Raw genomic sequence first — 15,795 nt, forward strand, 5'->3', positions numbered from 1 at the left:
ACTTTAAAAGAATTAACCATAAAAATAGCAAAATCACCTCAGACATTTTAGATAGTATTAACTCATAGAAATAACAATACAAAACAGTTGCTTTCAGTCCTCAGTTCGACTCAAGGTCTCAGTGACCTCTGACCTAGTTTGGTGGCTCTTGAAAAGTTACACGGACAGGTTAATGCACTGAACATTCTTACATAAAGCAGTGTGTTTAAGTTACTCATTAGTTAAAATCATTTAAAAGTTACTCATACAAATAATTATTCTTTCATTCATTTTCTTGTCGGCTTAGTCTCTTTTTTAATCTACGGTCGCCACACACACACACACGCACGCACGCACGCACGCACACACACACACACACACACACACACACAGGACAATTTAGCCTACCCAATTCACCTGTTCTGCATGTTTTTAGACTGTGGTGGAAGCTGGAGCACCCAGAGGAAACCCACGCGAACGCAGGGAGAACATGTAAACTCCACACAGAAACGCCTACTGAGCCGAGGCTCGAACCAGCGGCCTTCTTGCTGTGAGGTGACAGCACTACCTACTGCACCACTGCGTCGCCTCAAATAATTATATTTAATAAAAATGAGAAAACAAGATGATGAGGAAAGGATAAATGTTGATTAATGCTGAAACAGATTAAAAGGCAGAAATACGAATCCTTCAAGGCAGATGGGTTACAGCAGCAGAAGACCACACTGAGTGCCACTTCTGTCAGCTAAGAACACGAAACTGAGGCTACAATTTGCACAGGCTCACCAAAATTGGACAATAGAAGATTGGAAAAAACATTGCCTGGTCTGATGAGTTTCCATTTCAGCTGGGACATTTAGATGGTAGAATCAGAATTTGGTGTCAACATCATGAAAGCATGCATCCATCCTCCAAAAGTTCAGGCTGGTGGTGGGGATGTAATGGTGTGGGGGATATTTTCTTGGCACACTTTGGGCTCATTTGTACAAATTGAGCATCGTGTCAACACACAGCCTACCTGAGTATTGGTGCTGACCATGTTCATGCCTTTATGACCACAGTGTACTTATCTTCTGATGACTAATTCCAGCAGAATAACGAGCCATGTCATAAAGTGCAAATCATCTCAGACTGGTTTCTTGACCACGACAATGACTTCACTGTACTCAAATGGCCTCCAAAGTCACCAGATCTCAATCTAATAGAGCACCTTTGGGATGTGGTGGAACGGGTGATTCGCATCATAGATGTGCAGCTGACAATCTAGTCAATATAGATGAACATTTCTGAGGAATATTTACAGTACCTTGTTGAATCTATGCCACGAAGGATTATGGCAATTCTGAAGTCAATAGTGGGTACAATCCAGTACTAGTAAGGTGCACCTAATAAAGTGGCCAGTGAGCCCGTGATGGCTCTGGGGGCAGTGCCCCCGTGTCAACAAGCTTGGGCCCACCCCCTCTGGCCTCGCTAAATTAAGACGCTTATTTTTGTCACAACTTAAACATCACAGGGAAGCAAGATCAGCCATCGGTGGTAGGCGGAGATAACACTGAGGCCTCTCTAGCGTGCTCTCGCTGCTTTTATTCAATACAAACTGTAAGAAATTAGCCTTATTATGACTCCAAAAGAATTTTTTTGTTTTATAGGAACTATTGTAAAAATTTCCTATCTTTTGGAAAACGTTTCTTTAAATTAAAGTACAAAATAATACTTCTGCTCATCTGTTAAAGTTTGCAGGTGCAAAAATGTGCCTTGATGTACTTGAATGTTAAAAGTGTTTTATCCTACAATACAAAGTTACTTGTCAAATAAATTAACATGGAAGATTATTTTGAGTTTAGGTTATTTAATTATCTTGTTTACGAAGACTGCAGAGTGATGCATGGAAAAAGAAATGACTGAATAATTGTTTAAGTAGTTTGTGGTGTATGTAAAAAAAAAGTACAAGTGGCCCCTGCCTTGCAGTACCACAAAAAGCTTTAATTGGTTGGTTCAACTCCATTCAAGATCATGTAGGCTAACTGTTTTTTTTATATCTTAGTTTTTGTGTGTGTGTGAAAGTGTTCAAAACTCAAGATCATTAATGATTGTGGTGCAAAGAAAGATTGCATAAGAAACAGATTCATCTGTTTCATCTCCCAAACATCTCCCAAAACATGGCACTTCCTCCACTGTTCACTGACTTCTTTACACACTTTTCGTAAGCTTCCCAGTTTTGACAACATCCCGCTCCATCATACTAAACAGTGTTTTATTTATTTATTTACCTTTTTAATTCAAAAAAGTGTATTCAAAAATACAACAGCAAGCGGCTAATCTCTCAATAGGAGAGTCCTACAGGTGTTCGTGTGGGTACAGGTTTATGTGTGATAATTTTAATCCGTTTCGGTGTCTCGCAGTTTGTGTGCGTCCAAGCCTTGGTATTGTTAAATAAAGCTGAGACATGGCTCCTCAACACAATCTTACTCTCAAATACTCCACTGAGCCCCACATTACGCTGCCGAGCACGGATACTCGTCTATCTCGATTCTCCTCATGGGCCTGGGAGACCTGCCAAGCAGACCGCTAGATCTTCGTCCTGGACGTTCAGATTATAATGCGGCCTCGCTGCTGCTGTCCCGCGGCTCCTCCAGTCAGAGCGCGTCGCATTGTCTTGCCCTGGTAGCATTTAATTAAAAACCAGGTAGTAATTGAAGTTCTGAAAGGGTTTACTGCAGTCCCGAGTGCACTGAAATGCACATGTGTGTTTATCACTGCGTGTGACGTGAAACAAGGACGGTGTTTGAGGGAGAGATCTGAGGAACCTCCTATGTATCAATCTTTTTTGATTGTTTGTGTGTTTATTTTAATATGAAGATAGTCCTTAAGTTCAATTTGACTGATGCGAGTTGTTGTTGATGAGGGCTTTAGGTGTCTTATGGTGGTTTTATGGCAGATTTAAAGAAAATGAGCTTGAGGAAACAAGGGAAAGTCCCTCTTCCCCAGTGGGACAATCGTTAAAAAAATACTGTAGAAATGTAAAAGATTGTGAATTACTGTTTAAATCTAAATTGTTTATTTTCTATATTTCAAAAAATATTTGATATATAAAAATGCATGTGGAAAATTGAGCTGCTTCTGCATATTTTTGTAGATATTTATTGAAAATATGTGCTGGGGCACAAAAAGGGGTATATGCCGCGCACGCTGCAGAGCCACTTGTGCTCCAATGAGGGGGAGCTTGAGCTCCAACTCCTCCTCCTAAGCTGTTTACACCCAGGCCCGTATTGGCTAATCGGGAAGACCGGGAGAATTCCCGGTGGGCTGGTCCATTTTTTGGGCCCCCAGGGCCGGTGTCCCTAGCTACTTGCACTCTTAGCAGTTGCACTTTTTTCATTTATTTGTTTATTTGACCATAGCCTCACTCTTTTTATTCATTATTTTGCCGCAGCTTCGCTGTTTTTATTTATTTTCTTGCAGCCCGGTGAGCAAAATGCACCCCGCAGGATAATGATGATGTAACTATCATTCCACCCCAAACTGCGGCACCTTAGTGAATATTAATTAATATTAACGAATATTACACCTGCTCAATGAAAATCAGATAATTTACTACATTAATAAATCTGACATAACTTGATCAGAAATCTAAAAAGGGAAGAAAAAGAGTAGGGTAAAAAATTAGTGGTCCCACTTTATATTAAGTGGCCTTAACTAATATGTACTTACATAGGAATTAATAGTTTGTTACAATGTACTTATTGTGTAAATACATGTATTTACTATGTACTTATGCTTGATTAAATACATGTATGTAATTACATCTGTAATTAACTTTTGTAAATACATTTGTAAATACACTGTTGACAATCCCTTACACAATAACCTACCCTTAAACCTACCCATGCCACCAAACCTGTCCATAACCCAAACTCTATTCCAACTCAAAAGCACCACAAGTGTTCTCAAATACATTAAAAACACAGTAAGTACATTGTATTTATTTTTTGATGTTAGTACATAGTAGTTAGGGACACTTAATATAAAGTGGGACCAAATTAGTACATCAATAGCAGCAAATAACAGTCGGGTGATTTTGAATTTCTTTTTGCAGATAAAAAAATGACAGGCGGGTAGTAAAAAATTTGGGCGATTTTGCAATGGCGTGCCCGCCAGCCCCGGTCTTCACTTATAAACCTGTTATGATCTCCCAGTGAGTTGCCATAGCCTCCATTCTTCACATACACACGCTTATAACACGTTGTGATCTCCCAACGAGACACCCCCTATTCTTCACATACACATGCTTAGTTACAACAGTTGTGATCTCACAACAACAACATCTCCCAGCAACATCTGGCAACAAGTTCGAAGAATGAAGAGACGTGGAGCACAACATAGAAAATGAAAAAAGCGAACAAAGTGACATGCGGTACAGGTGAATTGGGTAGGCTAAATTGTCCATAATGTATAAGTGTGAATGAATGTGTATGGATGTTTCCCAGAGATAGGTTGCAGCTCGAAGGGCATCCGCTGCGTAAAAAACGTGTGCTGGATAAGTTGGGGGTCCATTCTGCTGTGGTGACCCTAGATTAATAAAGGGACTAAGCCGAAAAGAAAATGATTGAATAAATGTATGACAACAAATTGGATTGTGCATCTTGTGATGAGAGAGAGATAGAGGAGAGGTTTAGAAATCTTGGATAAATCTATTATTAAGATTTATAAAACTAAGATAATCAACACTATAAAATCTCTTTCAAAATTTGGCTTGGTAGATTTTTTTAAGTGTTTTCTATGAAAATTATTAGTGACATCAGAGCACATGAGCACATTATGGTCCTTACCTGATTCATCTTCATGACATGCTAGTTTGGTGTTCAATACATCATCACCATATTGGCATATTTTTCCTTAGTCAAAATGGCCTATTTTGAGTGTATGAATTGGGCTTGTTTTGGGATAGTTTTGATTGGCCATTGGGCTACTTTTATTGTGAAAACCTGTCAGTAAATCTTTTTACATTTAATTGTGGGGACAGTATAGAGTTAGAAAAGTGTGTGGAGCAGAGAGAGAGAGATCATTTTTAAATGATGATGGTCCAGGATCAACATTAGTTTATTTACACTGAATTTAAATGATGATGGTCCAGGATCAACATTAGTTTATTTACACTGAGTTTAAATGATGATGGTCCAGGAACAACAATAGTGAATTTACACTGAATTTAAATGATGATGGTCCAGGATCAACAACAGTGAATTTACACTATTTTTAAATGTTTGTGATGGTCCAGGTACAACAATAGTGAATTTACACTAAATTTAAATGATGATGGTCCAGGAACAACAATAGTGAATTTACACTATATTTAAATAATGATGGTCCAGGATCAACAACAGTGAATTTACACTATTTTTAAATGTTTGTGATGGTCCAGATACAACATTAGTGAATTTATATTGTATTTAAATGATGATGGTCCAGGATCAACATTAGTTTATTTACACTGAATTTAAATGATGATGGTCCAGGATCAACATTAGTTTATTTACACTGTTTAAATGATGATGGTCCAGGAACAACAATAGTGAATTTACACTAAATTTAAATGATGATGGTCCAGGATCAGCAACAGTGAATTTACACTATTTTTAAATGTTTGTGATGGTCCAGGTACAACATTAGTGAATTTATAATGTATTTAAATGATAATGTTCCAGGATCAACAATAGTGAATTTACACTAAATTTAAATGATGATGGTCCAGGAACAACAATAGTGAATTTACACTATATTTAAATAATGATGGTCCAGGATCAGCAACAGTGAATTTACACTATTTTTAAATGTTTGTGATGGTCCAGGTACAACATTAGTGAATTTATATTGTATTTAAATGATGATGGTCCAGGATCAACATTAGTTTATTTACACTGAATTTAAATGATGATGGTCCAGGATCAACAATAGTGAATTTACACTGAATTTAAATGATGATGGTCCAGGATCAACAATAGTGAATTTACACTGTATTTAAATGATGATGGTCCAGGATCAACAATATTGAATTTACTCTGAATTTAAATGATGATGGTCCAGGATCAACAATAGTGAATTTACACTAAATTTAAATGATAATGGTCCAGGATCAACAACAGTGAATTTACACTGAATTTAAAAGATGATGGTCCAGGAACAACAATAGTAAATTTACACTGTATTTAAAGGATGATGGTCCAGGATCAACAATAGTGAATTTACACTGTATTTAAATGATGATGGTCCAGGATCAACAATAGTGAATTTACACTGAATTTAAATTATGATGGTCCAGGATCAACAATAAGGAATTTACACTGAATTTAATTGATGATGGTCCAGGATCAACAACAGTGAATTTACACTATTTTTAAATGTTTGTGATGGTCCAGGTACAACATTAGTGAATTTATGTTGTATTTAAATGATGATGGTCCAGGATCAATAATAGTGAATTTACACTGTATTTAAATGATGATGGTCCAGGATCAACATTAGTTTATTTACCCTGAATTTAAATGATGATGGTCCAGGATCAACAATAGTGAATTTACACTGTATTTAAATGATGATTGTCCAGGATCAACAACAGTGAATTTACACTATTTTTAAATGTTTGTGATGGTCCAGGTACAACATTAGTGAATTTATATTGTATTTAAATGATGATGGTCCAGGATCAACATTAGTTTATTTACACTAAATTTAAAAGATGATGGTCCAGGATCAACAATAGTGAATTTACACTGAATTTAAATGATGATTGTCCAGGATCAACAATAGTGAATTTACACTAAATTTAAATGATGATGGTTCAGGATCAACAATAGTGAATTTACACTGTATTTAAATGATGATGGTCCAGGATCAACAATAGTGAATTTACACTAAATTTAAATGATGATGGTTCAGGATCAACAATAGTGAATTTACACTGTATTTAAGTGATGATGGTCCAGGATCAACAATAGTGAATTTACACTGAATTTAAATGATGATGGTCCAGGATCAACAACAGTGAATTTACACTATTTTTAAATGTTTGTGATGGTCCAGGTACAACATTAGTGAATTTATATTGTATTTAAATGATGATGGTCCAGGATCAACATTAGTTTATTTACACTGAATTTAAATGATGATGGTCCAGGATCAACAACAGTGAATTGACACTATTTTTAAATGTTTGTGATGGTCCAGGTACAACATTAGTAAATTTATATTGTATTTAAATGATGATTGTCCAGGATCAACATTAGTGAATTTACACTGAATTTAAATGATGATGGTCCAGGAACAACAATAGTAAATTTACACTGTATTTAAAGGATGATGGTCCAGGATCAACAATAGTGAATTTACACTGTATTTAAATGATGATGGTCCAGGATCAACAATAGTGAATTTACACTGAATTTAAATTATGATGGTCCAGGATCACCAATAAAGAATTTACACTGAATTTAAATGATGATGGTCCAGGATCAACAACAGTGAATTTACACTATTTTTAAATGTTTGTGATGGTCCAGGTACAACATTAGTGAATTTATGTTGTATTTAAATGATGATGGTCCAGGATCAATAATAGTGAATTTACACTGTATTTAAATGATGATGGTCCAGGATCAACATTAGTTTATTCACCCTGAATTTAAATGATGATGGTCCAGGATCAACAATAGTGAATTTACACTGTATTTAAATGATGATTGTCCAGGATCAACAATAGTGAATTTACACTACTTTTAAATGTTTGTGATGGTCCAGGTACAACATTAGTGAATTTCTATTGTATTTAAATGATGATGGTCCAGGATCAATAATAGTGAATTTACACTGTATTTAAAGGATGATGGTCCAGGATCAACAATAGTGAATTTACACTGAATTTAAATGATGATGGTCCAGGATCAACAATAGTGAATTTACACTGAATTTAAATGATGATGGTCCAGGATCAACAACAGTGAATTTACACTATTTTTAAATGTTTGTGATGGTCCAGGTACAACATTAGTGAATTTATATTGTATTTAAATGATGATGGTCCAGGATCAACATTAGTTTATTTACACTGAATTTAAATGATGATGGTCCAGGATCAACAACAGTAAATTGACACTATTTTTAAATGTTTGTGATGGTCCAGGTACAACATTAGTGAATTTATGTTGTAATTAAATGATGATGGTCCAGGATCAACATTAGTTTATTTACCCTGAATTTAAATGATGATGGTCCAGGATCAACAATAGTGAATTTACACTGAATTTAAATGATGATGGTCCAGGATCAACAATAGTGAATTTACACTGTATTTAAATGATGATGGTCCAGGATAAACAATAGTGAATTTACACTCTATTTAAATGATGATGGTCCAGGATCAACAATAGTGAATTTACACTAAATTTAAATGATGATGGTTCAGGATCAACAATAGTGAATTTATACTGTATTTAAATGATGATGGTCCAGGATCAACAATAGTGAATTTACACTTGTTTAAATTATGATTGTCCAGGATCAACAATAGTGAATTTACACTGAATTTAAATGATGATGGTCCAGGATCAACAATAGTGAATTTACACTGAATTTAAATGATGATGGTCCAGGATCAACAACAGTGAATTTACACTTGTTTAAATTATGATGGTCCAGGATCAACAACAGTGAATTTACACTGAATTTAAATGATGATGGTCCAGGATCAACAACAGTGAATTTACACTATTTTTAAATGTTTGTGATGGTCCATGTACAACATTAGTGAATTTATATTGTATTTAAATGATGATGGTCCAGGATCAACAATAGTGAATTTACACTGAATTTAAATGATGATGGTCCAGGATCAACAATAGTGAATTTACACTGTATTTAAATGATGATGGTCCAGGATCAACAACAGTGAATTTACACTATTTTTAAATGTTTGTGATGGTCCAGGTACAACATTAGTGAATTTATATTGTATTTAAATGATGATGGTCCAGGATCAATATTAGTTTATTTACACTGAATTTAAATGATGATGGTCCAGGAACAACAATAGTCAATTTACACTGAATTTAAATGATGATGGTCCAGGATCAACATTAGTTTATTTACACTGAATTTAAATGATGATGGTCCAAGATCAACAATAGTGAATTTACACTGTATTTAAATGATGATTGTCCAGGATCAACAATATTGAATTTACACTGAATTTAAATGATGATGGTCCAGGATCAACAATAGTGAATTTACACTGAATTTAAATGATAATGGTCCAGGGTCAACAATAGTGAATGTACACTGTATTTAAAGGATGATGGTCCAGGATCAACAATAGTGAATTAACACTGAATTTAAATGATGATGGTCCAGGAACAACAATAGTAAATTTACACTGTATTTAAAGGATGATGGTCCAGGATCAACAATAGTGAGTTTACACTGTATTTAAATGATGATGGTCCAGGATCAACAATAGTGAATTTACACTGAATTTAAATTATGATGGTCCAGGATCAACAATAGTGAATTTACACAGAATTTAAATGATGATGGTCCAGGATCAACAACAGTGAATTTACACTATTTTTAAATGTTTGTGATGGTCCAGGTACAACATTAGTGAATTTATGTTGTATTTAAATGATGATGGTCCAGGATCAACATTAGTTTATTTACCCTGAATTTAAATGATGATGGTCCAGGATCAACAATAGTGAATTTACACTGAGTTTAAATTATGATGGTCCAGGATCAACAATAGTGAATTTACACTGAATTGAAATGATGATGGTCCAGGATCAACAACAGTGAATTTACACTATTTTTAAATGTTTGTGATGGTCCAGGTACAACATTAGTGAATTTATGTTGTATTTAAATGATGATGGTCCAGGATCAACATTAGTTTATTTACCCTGAATTTAAATGATGATGGTCCAGGATCAACAATAGTGAACTTACACTGAATTTAAATGATGATGGTCCAGGATCAACAATAGTGAATTTACACTGAATTTAAATGATGATGGTCCAGGATCAACAACAGTGAATTTACACTATTTTAAATGTTTGTGATGGTCCAGGTACAACATTAGTGAATTTATATTTTATTTAAATGAGGATGGTCCAGGATCAACAATAGTGAATTTACACTGTATTTAAATGATGATGGTCCAGGATCAACAATAGTGAATTTACACTGTATTTAAATGATGATGGTCCAGGATCAACAATAGTGAATTTACACTGTGTTTAAATGATGATTGTCCAGGATCAACAATAGTGAACTTACACTGAATTTAAATGATGATGGTCCAGGATCAACAATAGTGAATTTAAATGATGATGGTCCAGGATCAACAATAGTGAATTTACACTGAATTTAAATGATGACGGTCCAGGATTAACAATAGTGAATTTACACTGAATTTAAATGATGATGGTCCAGGATCAACAACAGTGAATTTACACTATTTTTAAATGTTTGTGATGGTCCAGGTACAACATTAGTGAATTTATGTTGTATTTAAATGACGATGGTCCAGGATTAACATTAGTTTATTTACCCTGAATTGAAATGATGATGGTCCAGGATCAACAATAGTGAATTTACACTGTATTTAAATGATGATTGTCCAGGATCAACAATAGTGAATTTAAACTATTTTTAAATGTTTGTGATGGTCCAGGTACAACATTAGTGAATTTATATTTTATTTAAATGATGATGGTCCAGGATCAACATTAGTTTATTTACACTGAATTTAAATGATGATGGTCCAGGATCAACAATAGTAAATTTACACTGTATTTAAATGATGATGGTCCAGGATCAACAATAGTGAATTTACACTGAATTTAAATTATGATGGTCCAGGATCAACAATAGTGAATTTACACTGAATTTAAATGATGATGGTCCAGGATCAACAATAGTGAATTTACACTGTATTTAAAGGATGATGGTCCAGGATCAACAATAGTGAATTTACACTGAATTTAAATTATGATGGTCCAGGATTAACAATAGTGAATTTACACTGAATTTAAATGATGATGGTCCAGGATCAACAACAGTGAATTTACACTATTTTTAAATGTTTGTGTTGGTCCAGGTATAACATTAGTGAATTTATATTGTGTTTAAATGATGATGGTCCAGGATCAACATTAGTTTATTTACACTGACTTTAAATGATGATGGTCCAGGATCAACAACAGTGAATTTACACTATTTTTAAATGTTTGTGATGGTCCAGGTACAACATTAGTGAATTTATATTGTATTTAAATGATGATGGTCCAGGATCAACATTAGTTTATTTACACTGAATTTAAATGATGATGGTCCAGGATCAACAATAGTGAATTTACACTGAGTTTAAATGATGATGGTCCAGGATCAACAATAGTGAATTTACACTGAATTTAAATGATGATGGTCCAGGATCAACAATAGTGAATTTACACTGTATTTAAATGATGATGGTCCAGGATCAACAATAGTGAATTTACACTGAATTTAAATTATGATGGTCCAGGATCAACAATAAGGAATTTACACTGATTTTAATTGATGATGGTCCAGGATCAACAACAGTGAATTTACACTATTTTTAAATGTTTGTGATGGTCCAGGTACAACATTAGTGAATTTATGTTGTATTTAAATGATGATGGTCCAGGATCAATAATAGTGAATTTACACTGAATTTAAAGGATGATGGTCCAGGATCAACAATAGTGAATTTACACTGAATTTAAATGATGATGGTCCAGGATCAACAATAGTGAATTTACACTGAATTTAAATGATGATGGTCCAGGATCAACAACAGTGAATTTACACTATTTTTAAATGTTTGTGATGGTCCAGGTACAACATTAGTGAATTTATATTGTATTTAAATGATGATGGTCCAGGATCAACATTAGTTTATTTACACTGAATTTAAATGATGATGGTCCAGGATCAACAACAGTGAATTGACACTATTTTTAAATGTTTGTGATGGTCCAGGTACAACATTAGTGAATTTATGTTGTAATTAAATGATGATGGTCCAGGATCAACATTAGTTTATTTACCCTGAATTTAAATGATGATGGTCCAGGATCACCAATAAAGAATTTACACTGAATTTAAATGATGATGGTCCAGGATCAACAACAGTGAATTTACACTATTTTTAAATGTTTGTGATGGTCCAGGTACAACATTAGTGAATTTATGTTGTATTTAAATGATGATGGTCCAGGATCAACATTAGTTTATTTACCCTGAATTTAAATGATGATGGTCCAGGATCAACAATAGTGAATTTACACTGTATTTAAATGATGATTGTCCAGGATCAACAATAGTGAATTTACACTATTTTTAAATGTTTGTGATGGTCCAGGTACAACATTAGTGAATTTCTATTGTATTTAAATGATGATGGTCCAGGATCAATAATAGTGAATTTACACTGTATTTAAAGGATGATGGTCCAGGATCAACAATAGTGAATTTACACTGAATTTAAATGATGATGGTCCAGGATCAACAATAGTGAATTTACACTGAATTTAAATGATGATGGTCCAGGATCAACAACAGTGAATTTACACTATTTTTAAATGTTTGTGATGGTCCAGGTACAACATTAGTGAATTTATATTGTATTTAAATGATGATGGTCCAGGATCAACATTAGTTTATTTACCCTGAATTTAAATGATGATGGTCCAGGATCAACAATAGTGAATTTACACTGAATTTAAATGATGATGGTCCAGGATCAACAATAGTGAATTTACACTGTATTTAAATGATGATGGTCCAGGATAAACAATAGTGAATTTACACTCTATTTAAATGATGATGGTCCAGGATCAACAATAGTGAATTTACACTAAATTTAAATGATGATGGTTCAGGATCAACAATAGTGAATTTATACTGTATTTAAATGATGATGGTCCAGGATCAACAACAGTGAATTTACACTTGTTTAAATTATGATTGTCCAGGATCAACAATAGTGAATTTACACTGAATTTAAATGATGATGGTCCAGGATCAACAATAGTGAATTTACACTGAATTTAAATGATGATGGTCCAGGATCAACAACAGTGAATTTACACTGAATTTAAATGATGATGGTCCAGGATCAACAACAGTGAATTTACACTATTTTTAAATGTTTGTGATGGTCCATGTACAACATTAGTGAATTTATATTGTATTTAAATGATGATGGTCCAGGATCAACAATAGTGAATTTACACTGAATTTAAATGATGATGGTCCAGGATCAACAATAGTGAATTTACACTGTATTTAAATGATGATGGTCCAGGATCAACAACAGTGAATTTACACTATTTTTAAATGTTTGTGATGGTCCAGGTACAACATTAGTGAATTTATATTGTATTTAAATGATGATGGTCCAGGATCAATATTAGTTTATTTACACTGAATTTAAATGATGATGGTCCAGGAACAACAATAGTCAATTTACACTGAATTTAAATGATGATGGTCCAGGATCAACATTAGTTTATTTACACTGAATTTAAATGATGATGGTCCAAGATCAACAATAGTGAATTTACACTGTATTTAAATGATGATTGTCCAGGATCAACAATATTGAATTTACACTGAATTTAAATGATGATGGTCCAGGATCAACAATAGTAAATTTACATTGAATTTAAATGATGATGGTCCAGGATCAACAATAGTGAATTTACACTGTATTTAAATGATGATTGTCCAGGATCAACAATATTGAATTTACACTGAATTTAAATGATGATGGTCCAGGATCAACAATAGTGAATTTACACTGAATTTAAATGATAATGGTCCAGGGTCAACAATAGTAAATTTACACTGTATTTAAAGGATGATGGTCCAGGATCAACAATAGTGAATTAACACTGAATTTAAATGATGATGGTCCAGGAACAACAATAGTAAATTTACACTGTATTTAAAGGATGATGGTCCAGGATCAACAATAGTGAGTTTACACTGTATTTAAATGATGATGGTCCAGGATCAACAATAGTGAATTTACACTGAATTTAAATTATGATGGTCCAGGATCAACAATAGTGAATTTACACATAATTTAAATGATGATGGTCCAGGATCAACAACAGTGAATTTACACTATTTTTAAATGTTTGTGATGGTCCAGGTACAACATTAGTGAATTTATGTTGTATTTAAATGATGATGGTCCAGGATCAACATTAGTTTATTTACCCTGAATTTAAATGATGATGGTCCAGGATCAACAATAGTGAATTTACACTGAATTTAAATTATGATGGTCCAGGATCAACAATAGTGAATTTACACTGAATTGAAATGATGATGGTCCAGGATCAACAACAGTGAATTTACACTATTTTTAAATGTTTGTGATGGTCCAGGTACAACATTAGTGAATTTATGTTGTATTTAAATGATGATGGTCCAGGATCAACATTAGTTTATTTACCCTGAATTTAAATGATGATGGTCCAGGATCAACAATAGTGAACTTACACTGAATTTAAATGATGATGGTCCAGGATCAACAATAGTGAATTTACACTGAATTTAAATGATGATGGTCCAGGATCAACAACAGTGAATTTACACTATTTTAAATGTTTGTGATGGTCCAGGTACAACATTAGTGAATTTATATTTTATTTAAATGAGGATGGTCCAGGATCAACAATAGTGAATTTACACTGTATTTAAATGATGATGGTCCAGGATCAACAATAGTGAATTTACACTGTATTTAAATGATGATGGTCCAGGATCAACAATAGTGAATTTACACTGTGTTTAAATGATGATTGTCCAGGATCAACAATAGTGAACTTACCCTGAATTTAAATGATGATGGTCCAGGATCAACAATAGTGAATTTACACTGTGTTTAAATGATGATTGTCCAGGATCAACAATAGTGAACTTACACTGAATTTAAATGATGATGGTCCAGGATCAACAATAGTGAATTTAAATGATGATGGTCCAGGATCAACAATAGTGAATTTACACTGAATTTAAATGATGACGGTCCAGGATTAACAATAGTGAATTTACACTGAATTTAAATGATGATGGTCCAGGATCAACAACAGTGAATTTACACTATTTTTAAATGTTTGTGATGGTCCAGGTACAACATTAGTGAATTTATGTTGTATTTAAATGACGATGGTCCAGGATTAACATTAGTTTATTTACCCTGAATTGAAATGATGATGGTCCAGGATCAACAATAGTGAATTTACACTGTATTTAAATGATGATTGTCCAGGATCAACAATAGTGAATTTAAACTATTTTTAAATGTTTGTGATGGTCCAGGTACAACATTAGTGAATTTATATTTTATTTAAATGATGATGGTCCAGGATCAACATTAGTTTATTTACACTGAATTTAAATGATGATGGTCCAGGATCAACAATAGTAAATTTACACTGTATTTAAATGATGATGGTCCAGGATCAACAATAGTGAATTTACACTGAATTTAAATTATGATGGTCCAGGATCAACAATAGTGAATTTACACTGAATTTAAATGATGATGGTCCAGGATCAACAATAGTGAATTTACACTGTATTTAAAGGATGATGGTCCAGGATCAACAATAGTGAATTTACACTGAATTTAAATTATGATGGTCCAGGATTAACAATAGTGAATTTACACTGAATTTAAATGATGATGGTCCAGGATCAACAACAGTGAATTTACACTATTTTTAAAT

This window comes from Danio rerio, chromosome 5 (assembly GCF_049306965.1).
Source record: "Danio rerio strain Tuebingen ecotype United States chromosome 5, GRCz12tu, whole genome shotgun sequence".
In the NCBI taxonomy this organism is placed as follows: Eukaryota; Metazoa; Chordata; class Actinopteri; order Cypriniformes; family Danionidae; genus Danio; species Danio rerio.